Genomic DNA, 8,273 nt, shown 5'->3' on the forward strand with positions numbered 1-8,273 from the left:
TTGTGGACCAAACTAGCCAATCCCATGGGTCGACATCGGTGGTCTCATTGGCACAGTGTCATCCTTTCGTACAAGAAAGCATAATATCAGTTAGTAGTTAGCAAGAGAACAGTTAGTGCACTCCAAGAACATCCAGCTTCCCTTGGCTGCTGCCTGGTCGCTCGCAACTTCACAGTATATGTAGGCCACTCAATCGGTTCTCAGGAGCCAAATTAAGGTGTGCATCATCATCCAGCTGATATGGAGCTCCTCGCAATCCCCGTCCTGCTGGCGGCCATGGCCATGGCCTTGACCTATCTGGCCTGGACGGCCGCCTCCCGTCGCCGGTGTTCACAGTGCTACCTCCTCGATTACGTCTGCTACAAACCACCAGACGACCGCCAGGTGACGACGGATATGGGGGTCGCACTGGCCGAGCGTAACAAGCGGCTCGGCGCCCCTGAGTTACGCTACCTCTTCCGCCTAACGTCTCGCGCCGGTCTGGGTGAGCAGACCTACCTCCCCTTTGGTCTCTTGGCCGGCCGCGAGAAGTGCCTCACCCATCAGGATGCGCTCGACGAGATGGACGCCTTCATCATCGACGCCGTCGCCGGTCTCTTCGCCAATACCCGATTCGGCCCCCGTGACGTGGACGTGCTCGTGGTCAACGTCAACATGTTCAACCCGGAGCCTTGCCTTGCCTCGCGGATCGGGCACCACTACGGTCTACGGAATGCGCGAGGACGTTGCCGCGTACAATGTCTCCGGCATGGGCTGCAGCGCCACGCTCGTCTCTTTGGATATCGTCCAGAACGTCATGCGGGCACGGTCGCCGCGCCCCGTGCTTGCGCTGGTGCTGTCGACGGAGGTGCTCTCGCCTGGAAACTACCAGGGCACGGACAGGTCCATGATGCTGGGACTATGCCTTTTCCGCTGCGGCGGGGCAGCGGCGCTGCTCACCAGCGACCCCGCGCTGGGTGGACGCGCGAAGATGAAGCTACGTCGCCTCGTGCGTGCCAACGTGGCCGCCAACGACGATGCGTACTCCGCCATCTTTCAGCGCGAGGACGCAGACAACATAACCGGGTTCAGCATCAACAAGACCCTCCCAAAGGCTGCCGTCCGAGCGTTCGCCGCCAACCTGAAACGCCTCGTCCCTTACGTCCTCCCTGCTAGGGAGCTCCTCCGGCTTGCCGCCAGCTTTACGTGGCAGAAAATGCAGCGCCGCCAGCGAGTGAAGATCAATGTCAACTTAAAGATGAAACTCATGGGCACTAGCACCCATGGTTTATTGATATAGAAGAAGCATCCCTTGTGAGAAACCAGAAATTCGTCCCCGACGTGGCTCGAACCCTGGTTGCTGGAGACGCCACTGCGCTCTCTTGCCACTAGGCTACAACCTAGTTCTCCAATGTCAACTTAAAAGACCGGGGTCGACCATTTCTGCCTCCACTCAGGCGGGGTTGCGGTCATCGACGCCGTGAAGAAGAACTTCGGGCTCAAGGAGACAGACGTGGAGCCATCGAGGATGACGCTGCACCGCTGGGGAAACACGTCGACCAGCAGCGTCTGGTACGTGCTTGCGTACATGGAGGCCAAGGGGAGGCTCAAGAGAGGAGACAGGATGCTCATGGTGACCTTCGGGTCGGGCTTCAAGTGCAACACTTGCATGTGGGATGTGAATCGCAATCTGGCGGACAAGGGTGCGTGGGCCGACTCCATTGACAAATACCCAATGGAGAGCACAGCCAACACGTCCCTGGACAAATACAGCTGGATTAACGACACTGATGACGACTCCATGCTGTTCTAACACTCGTGGACGCCGCATAGCATAATCCGAAAAATAAAAGCATGAACAGTGGATAACTTCTCTCTGCCAGAGAGTATTGGGGGTACAAATACCGGTAAACTAGCGTGGTGTCGGTCGCAACTTGTTCTTGTTCGCGTATTGAATATTGGTGAAATATATTTTGTACTCCCTCCTCTCATAATGTAACACGTTTTTTGATATAAGACATTTTTTGACACCACACTAATGTCAAAAAATATTTTACATTATGAGACGAAGGGTGCTCATGGTGACCTTCGGACCTGGCTTCATGTGCAACAGTTGCATGTGGGATGTGAATCGCGATATGGCGGGAAAAGGTGCATAGGTAGACTGCATTGATGAGTACCCGCTGGAGAGCACAGCCAACCCGTACATGGACAAGTATAGCTGGTTGATAAATGTTTATGGTTCAAGAGCCTCTTCACACCAGCCCACGTTCTTTATTTTGACGTGCCAATCCACCCATGTCGCCGCGTATTCTCCTTCTCTCCCTCGCTAATTGTGGCTGTGTTGTGAATGTCCATGCTTTGCTAGGAGGAAACTCCAGTTGCCTATATATGTTGTATACATTGATAAAGTACTATCTCCGTCTCGATTTATTGGTCCACTTTGTATTTTGTGCCCCACTTTGATTATAAATTTGACTAACAAAATATAAATAGTAGGTCATAAAACTTATATTGTTGGATTCATATTTGAAAGAGGCTTTCAATGATACTATTTTTTTGGTATATAACTTATCTTTTTATAATTAAATCAAAGGTCAAAGTTTTCACAAAATACAAGCAGGACTAATAAATGCAGACGGAGGTAGTACTATTGAGTTTCAAAACAAAACAACAATAAATTTACGTGGGAAAGGAATATAGGCAACTCACTGAAGGATACAAAGCGAACCACACACACGTACGCGGCAAAACACAAGAACAAACCACAGCTAGAAACATGCACAAAGGACCTTCAAACAAACAAAATAATGACACCCTCATGCATACATATAAACCAGTATGGACGTGCCTGTGTTGATATTGTAGGTCTAAAATTCATATTGTACATTAGATTGTGCACGACAGATTACATACCCTAATATGTGTGTATGAATATTCTGATTTGCTGGCCTATTGAGCTGGACGGAAGCAGCTGGCCGTGTCCCTCGCCATTGTCATTGGTTCTCTGCCAAAGCTAGCAGGACTAGTCTACCGAGTTACATCGCTGAAGGTTGGGCGCACGTACTAATCGAGTGTCGCACTAAAATCCATCATCCAGTCTTTATCTTTACCTAATAATAAAGGACGGTAGCTTTCATAGTTCTTTATATGTCACCTCTTTATATCCGTTAATTTTGTGTTATTTACAAAGATTGATGGATGAGATTTATCTACCTTTTTATTTTATATAAAAAAGGGTTTGACCGGAAAAAGTATTTGCATCTGCAAAGCATGAACGCACACCCTCCACTTTTTCTCCCTCGGGGCATAACCAACCGAGCTACCACAAACTTTGGTTGGAACTATGTGTCCTTTTTTTTAAATAAACAGTCTCACATCGCTGCTCATATTATTTTTTTCGTTCGTCCGTCTCCCTCTGTCATGTATTGAACTACCCTCTATCTTGGGCCTTCTATTGCTGCGCACTGCAGCCTGCTCTACTGCGCCCCAAACGGCTCGGCCTCAGCCCAAGCTCGCGCACAGAGCAATGGGTGCAATTTCTTTTTCGGGCCTTTCAAAAAATCAATCAAAAAATAGTTGCTCCTGATCAGACTCTAACTCGAGACCTTACTCGGAGTCCCAAACCACAACTAGACCAGCTGACTGGAGTTAGAATAGGGCCGTTTGTACATATGAAATAGTCCCACCTCGCTACTTTATAGGAAATTCTAGCAGTTTTTATATGTTTGCGGGGCGCTTGAAAATCAGAAAGTCACCTAAAAAGACAGAAAGGAGAGCATGAGGTGTCAGTCCGTTTATCCCAAGGAAACCAAGACGGAAATTATGCGAGTGCATGTCGATAAAGATGCAGATGCATGTGATGCGTGAGGCTGGCGATGATCCTGATGATCCTGGACAAGGTGCGTAAGGGCATATTCAACGCTTAAACGCTTGTTGAGGCGCTTAAGCAATTAAAAGTAATTGTTTTTTCGTGTAGCGCTCGTTTAAGAGTCCCTACCTCCAACGCTCCTAGTAATATATAGACGCCTCACAATTCAAAAGACGTACCCAAGCGCTAGCTCTCCCCAACGCAGCAAAAAAAGTAGCGGCCGTAGTTTGTGTTGATTCCATTGAGATCTCCATGCTAATTCTGGCTGTCAAGTTAGCGCCCGCTGCCACCTACTTCGTTGCATGCGGAAAAAAAGAGGGCAAGCGCCCGAAGACAGGAATTGCGCCGACGCAAGCCAAAATCCTGGACTCGGCTAGAAATCGAACGAAACGGCCAGAAAAATCACCTTAGCGCCTGTTTTAAGCGTCTGCATTGTAGATGCCCTAATATAAGAAATCAGCCTTCCGAGCCAAGCAGAAGCTAATCGCGATGGCCAAACCAAGGCGGTGTTCACGGTGGCCCCGCTTCAAGGAGACGGATGACCAGGCATTGTGTGAAAGAGCGCTCGCCGTGCATGAAGCTACCAAATAACTTAATATCTTCTGATTCCCTGCCTCAGATGATCTGTATACATATATTATCTCTAATACCATATCCCAAACGTTGATGTTACATGCAAACTTTATAAACCTAGATCATCTATTGCGAGTGCACAGTGTACTGAAGTAAATTATGATGGGCTAACTTGAGCTCCTCCATCAAGCTTTATTATTGCTTCAAATCTTCAACAGAAATTTTACAACAAAAATAGTATGTAGTACTACTAATTTTGACAAACTTGATGACATGAGACAGCAAGACTTCTCCTGCCCACTATGGTTATAATTTATTTTTATTTTAACAGAAGTTTTTTAGTTTGAACATCTGATGAACTATCTTGGTGATAATGATGCTATATGCTCATGTTAATGCAATATCGTATGCATCCAACTGACTACCCATTATATTCAAGCTTTTACAGGTTTCTAAGCTTGTATTTTTTTTCCGTTGCAACTCACGGGCATGTTTACTACTCTCTCCGTCCCATAATATAAGATCGTTTTGCAAGCTAAAACATCTATGAGACGGAGTAATAGTACATATAACATTTCTTCTCTCGAAATTTTGGTACGTATTTTCGTCCATATGCTAGAAAGCTTCATCCATCATCCGTCTCCTGCATGAGCTCCACACGATTTCCATTTCTCCCTGCGTGAGCCGAGCTGGGTCCATCCGGAACCATTTTTTATTTCTTTTTATTTGATTTTGGCATGGAGGTGAGAATGAACTACAAAAACCGCAGTCCGAACTGCATATATTTGCTAAAGCACAATTATTTTGGATATGGTTGAAAGCACAATTATTTTTTTGTCAAAATAATTGATATAGATCATAAATTAAGTACTATTTTTTAGCCTATGTTAGGGAACTCGATTGGTTACATTTTCTTCCGTTGCCACGCACGGGCATTTTTGCTAGTGTTCACCAATAGCATGTGTAAGAGTCTAGCGTCAACGCTAGGGAGAAGAGGCTTTTTTTTCGACTATGTACAATAGGGTAAAACACCCCACTACTTAATTTTATTAAAATAAAAGAGAGTCTCAAGGACAATTAACAAGGTAGAGCTTGAGGGGAGCTCTAAGAGCATCTCCAACAGCCGCCCAACGCGCGGCGCGTTAAGAACTACTTTGCAGCGCGCCCATCGCCTAGTTTGGCGCGACGGGCAGCGCTGGCTCCAGCAGCCGCGCTAAAATGCAGCGCGCTAAAATACAGCGTGCGCGACTCGCCGGCGCATGTCAGATGTTTCATTTTGGACACAAAATGAATTTCAAACATTCAAAATGCAATGAACATGGCATAATAATTTCAGACAAACAAGTTGATGAATAAAAGTGCATGCCCACAAGTTCAAATTCATGCCCACAAGATCATCCAACCAAGTTCAAAATGCAAACCAAGTTCATGACACAAACGAAAGGTACATCAACAATCAAGCCTCGTCCTTGTCTTCGTCCTCATCTTCCTCCGATTCATCCGACTCCTTCGAAGATGATTCTTCCTCCTCATCATCATTGTCGCGCGCTGCATCACGTGAAGCTCGGACGGTGTTGGCAAGATCTTCAACGGCATCTTCATGGGAAGGTGTGTGAGGCACACCGGAAGACATTCCGCCAATGGCGGCCGGAGGTGCACCCATGCCTCCCATGAGAGACGCAAAACTCATGCCTCCCATGCCGGCCATGGCGTCCGGAGGTGCTCCAAAGTCACCCATGCCTTTCATGGTCTCCATGCTAGCTCCAAAGCCACCCATGGCACCCATGCCACCCATGATAGCTCCGAAGCCACCCATGCCGCCAAGGCCACCGCCACCCATGGCGCCAAGGCCACTGCCACCCATGGCACAGATCATGGCTCTTTTTTGGATCAAGACTTCTTCACGGGCAAGATTGACATACTCCTTTTGTGCCTCATTGAGGATAGATGTGTCCAAGAAGAATAAGTGCTTCTCCCAATCCAACAATCTAGATCGCTCCTCCATGCTCACCTTCCTCTCCTCCAAAGCCACATTCCTTTCCTCGGCCACCACCCTCCTTTCCTCGGCCGCGTCATCTTGATTCCTTGCCATTTTCCTCATCTCGTTGGCTTCTTTTCTTGCCTTCACAATAGCTTCCATAGCATTTTTGAGCTCTTCATCTCCTTTTCTCTTCTTCTTTTCTTTTACGTCTTTCTTGCTTCCATCCGGTCGTTTTGGCTTCGAGTATGAAACCGAGTTGAGTGTGGGTCTTCTCTTGCCATCATCACTTAATGCCTCCTCCTCTTCATCATCATCCAACTCAATTGTTCGCTTGTGTTTATTGCTCAAATCCAAATCATCTATATCATCACACTTCTTCCATTTCTCATCATCCTTCAATAAGTCATAGCAATGAGGCAAGGTAAATGGCCTTCCTTTCTTGATCTTTCCCTTCTTGGTCCTCTTCTCCTCTCCTTTGAACAAGTTTTGTGCAATATTGTACTACATGAAAACAAAATAAGTTAGCACTCAAACACCAACAACAAGCATGATGAACATGGATGAAATGGCACTTACTCTATCGTCCTCATTAGTGCCACTTGGGTTCAACTTGTCAACCGCCTTTTGTGCGGCCGCCCACTTTTGACAATCCTTGTTTATTGTCGACCACCGGGAGCGAAGAGATCGATCGGAGCGGTCAGTTCCACTCCCGTTGCGAACATCAAAGTATTCCTTCATCTGAAGCCAATAAGCATCTCTACTTTGATCACCTCCAACAGATGGATCCCTCGACACTTGCAACCAAGTATTGCATAGTAAGATGTCTTCAACGTTGGTGTAATTCCCCGCTCTTCCTTTCGGTGCGTCGACAATGCCCTCACCATCCTCGTCCACCTCGAACTCATGGTCATCGAAATGCATGTCATTGGTTTCAGACCAATGGGAATTGTTGGAGCCAACACCCATAGTTGACATGTATGCATCATCGTTGAGAGTACAAAGTATATAGAACAATGCAAATAAGCTATCTATATGTATGCATTTAGAAAATAACAACAACAAAAAGTTGGGGAAATTTTCTACCTTTGGGGCATTCCCTCGAACAAATTGTGCGCGCCGGCTGCCGGCTCAACAAGTGAGCTCGCTCGCGCTTAGGTAGCCACCGCGCCCGTCACACGCCCTGCAAGCTTCTTCCTCGACTCCTTCGAGGTGCCGGAGCCGTCCCCGCCTTGTTCTTCTTCGTGGATGCCTTGCCCTTCTTCGGCCGCGTTGCATTTGGGAGCTTCGAGGAGGGGGGCACGTGCCTTCACGACGGGCGCTAGCGCGACGCCACCGCCGTCGAAGTCACCCGCGGTGGCATGAAGAGGCCGCGCACGAGGCCGATGCTCGGAGGAGCTCCGGCGGAGGCGAGGCCAAAGCTCCTCGCGCTAGGGTTTGCGGCGGCGGCGGCGGTGGAGGGGTCGTGGCTGTAGGAAGGAGTGAGGGGGTGCCGGCATGGGCGTCCATCAGGTCAATTCGCCGGCGCCGGCGTGTACGGGGCGAAGGTGGCACGGCGGAGAGAGTGCGGTGCGAGCGCTCGTGTGTGCCGGGCGCGGAAGCGGGCGCCCCAAATACACAGCGCGTGATGGCGATTCAGATAGACGCTATATGCCGCGGCGCGGTTATTGCGTGCCCGCTGGAACTCCTCTACGGATTGCGCGCGTGCTAAAAAGGAAAAATGTGCGGCGCGGCGCTTATTAGCATGGCTATTGGAGATGCTCTAAGGAACTAAAACTAAGACTAAAACAAGAAAAACAGCTCAACCCAAAAAAACAAGAGCTGCAAAACTAAAAAAAGGAAAATTAATTACATCAAAGCATCCAACCATGC

General features: G+C 48.2%; 1 pseudogene; it reads left to right on the top strand.

Annotated features, from left to right (window-relative positions):
• Positions 1 to 231: 231 nt before the first annotated feature.
• Positions 232 to 1,973, top strand: LOC119332486 (annotated as a pseudogene).
• Positions 1,974 to 8,273: the final 6,300 nt, after the last annotated feature.

Source organism: Triticum dicoccoides, chromosome 7A, assembly GCF_002162155.2.
Source record: "Triticum dicoccoides isolate Atlit2015 ecotype Zavitan chromosome 7A, WEW_v2.0, whole genome shotgun sequence".
In the NCBI taxonomy this organism is placed as follows: Eukaryota; Viridiplantae; Streptophyta; class Magnoliopsida; order Poales; family Poaceae; genus Triticum; species Triticum dicoccoides.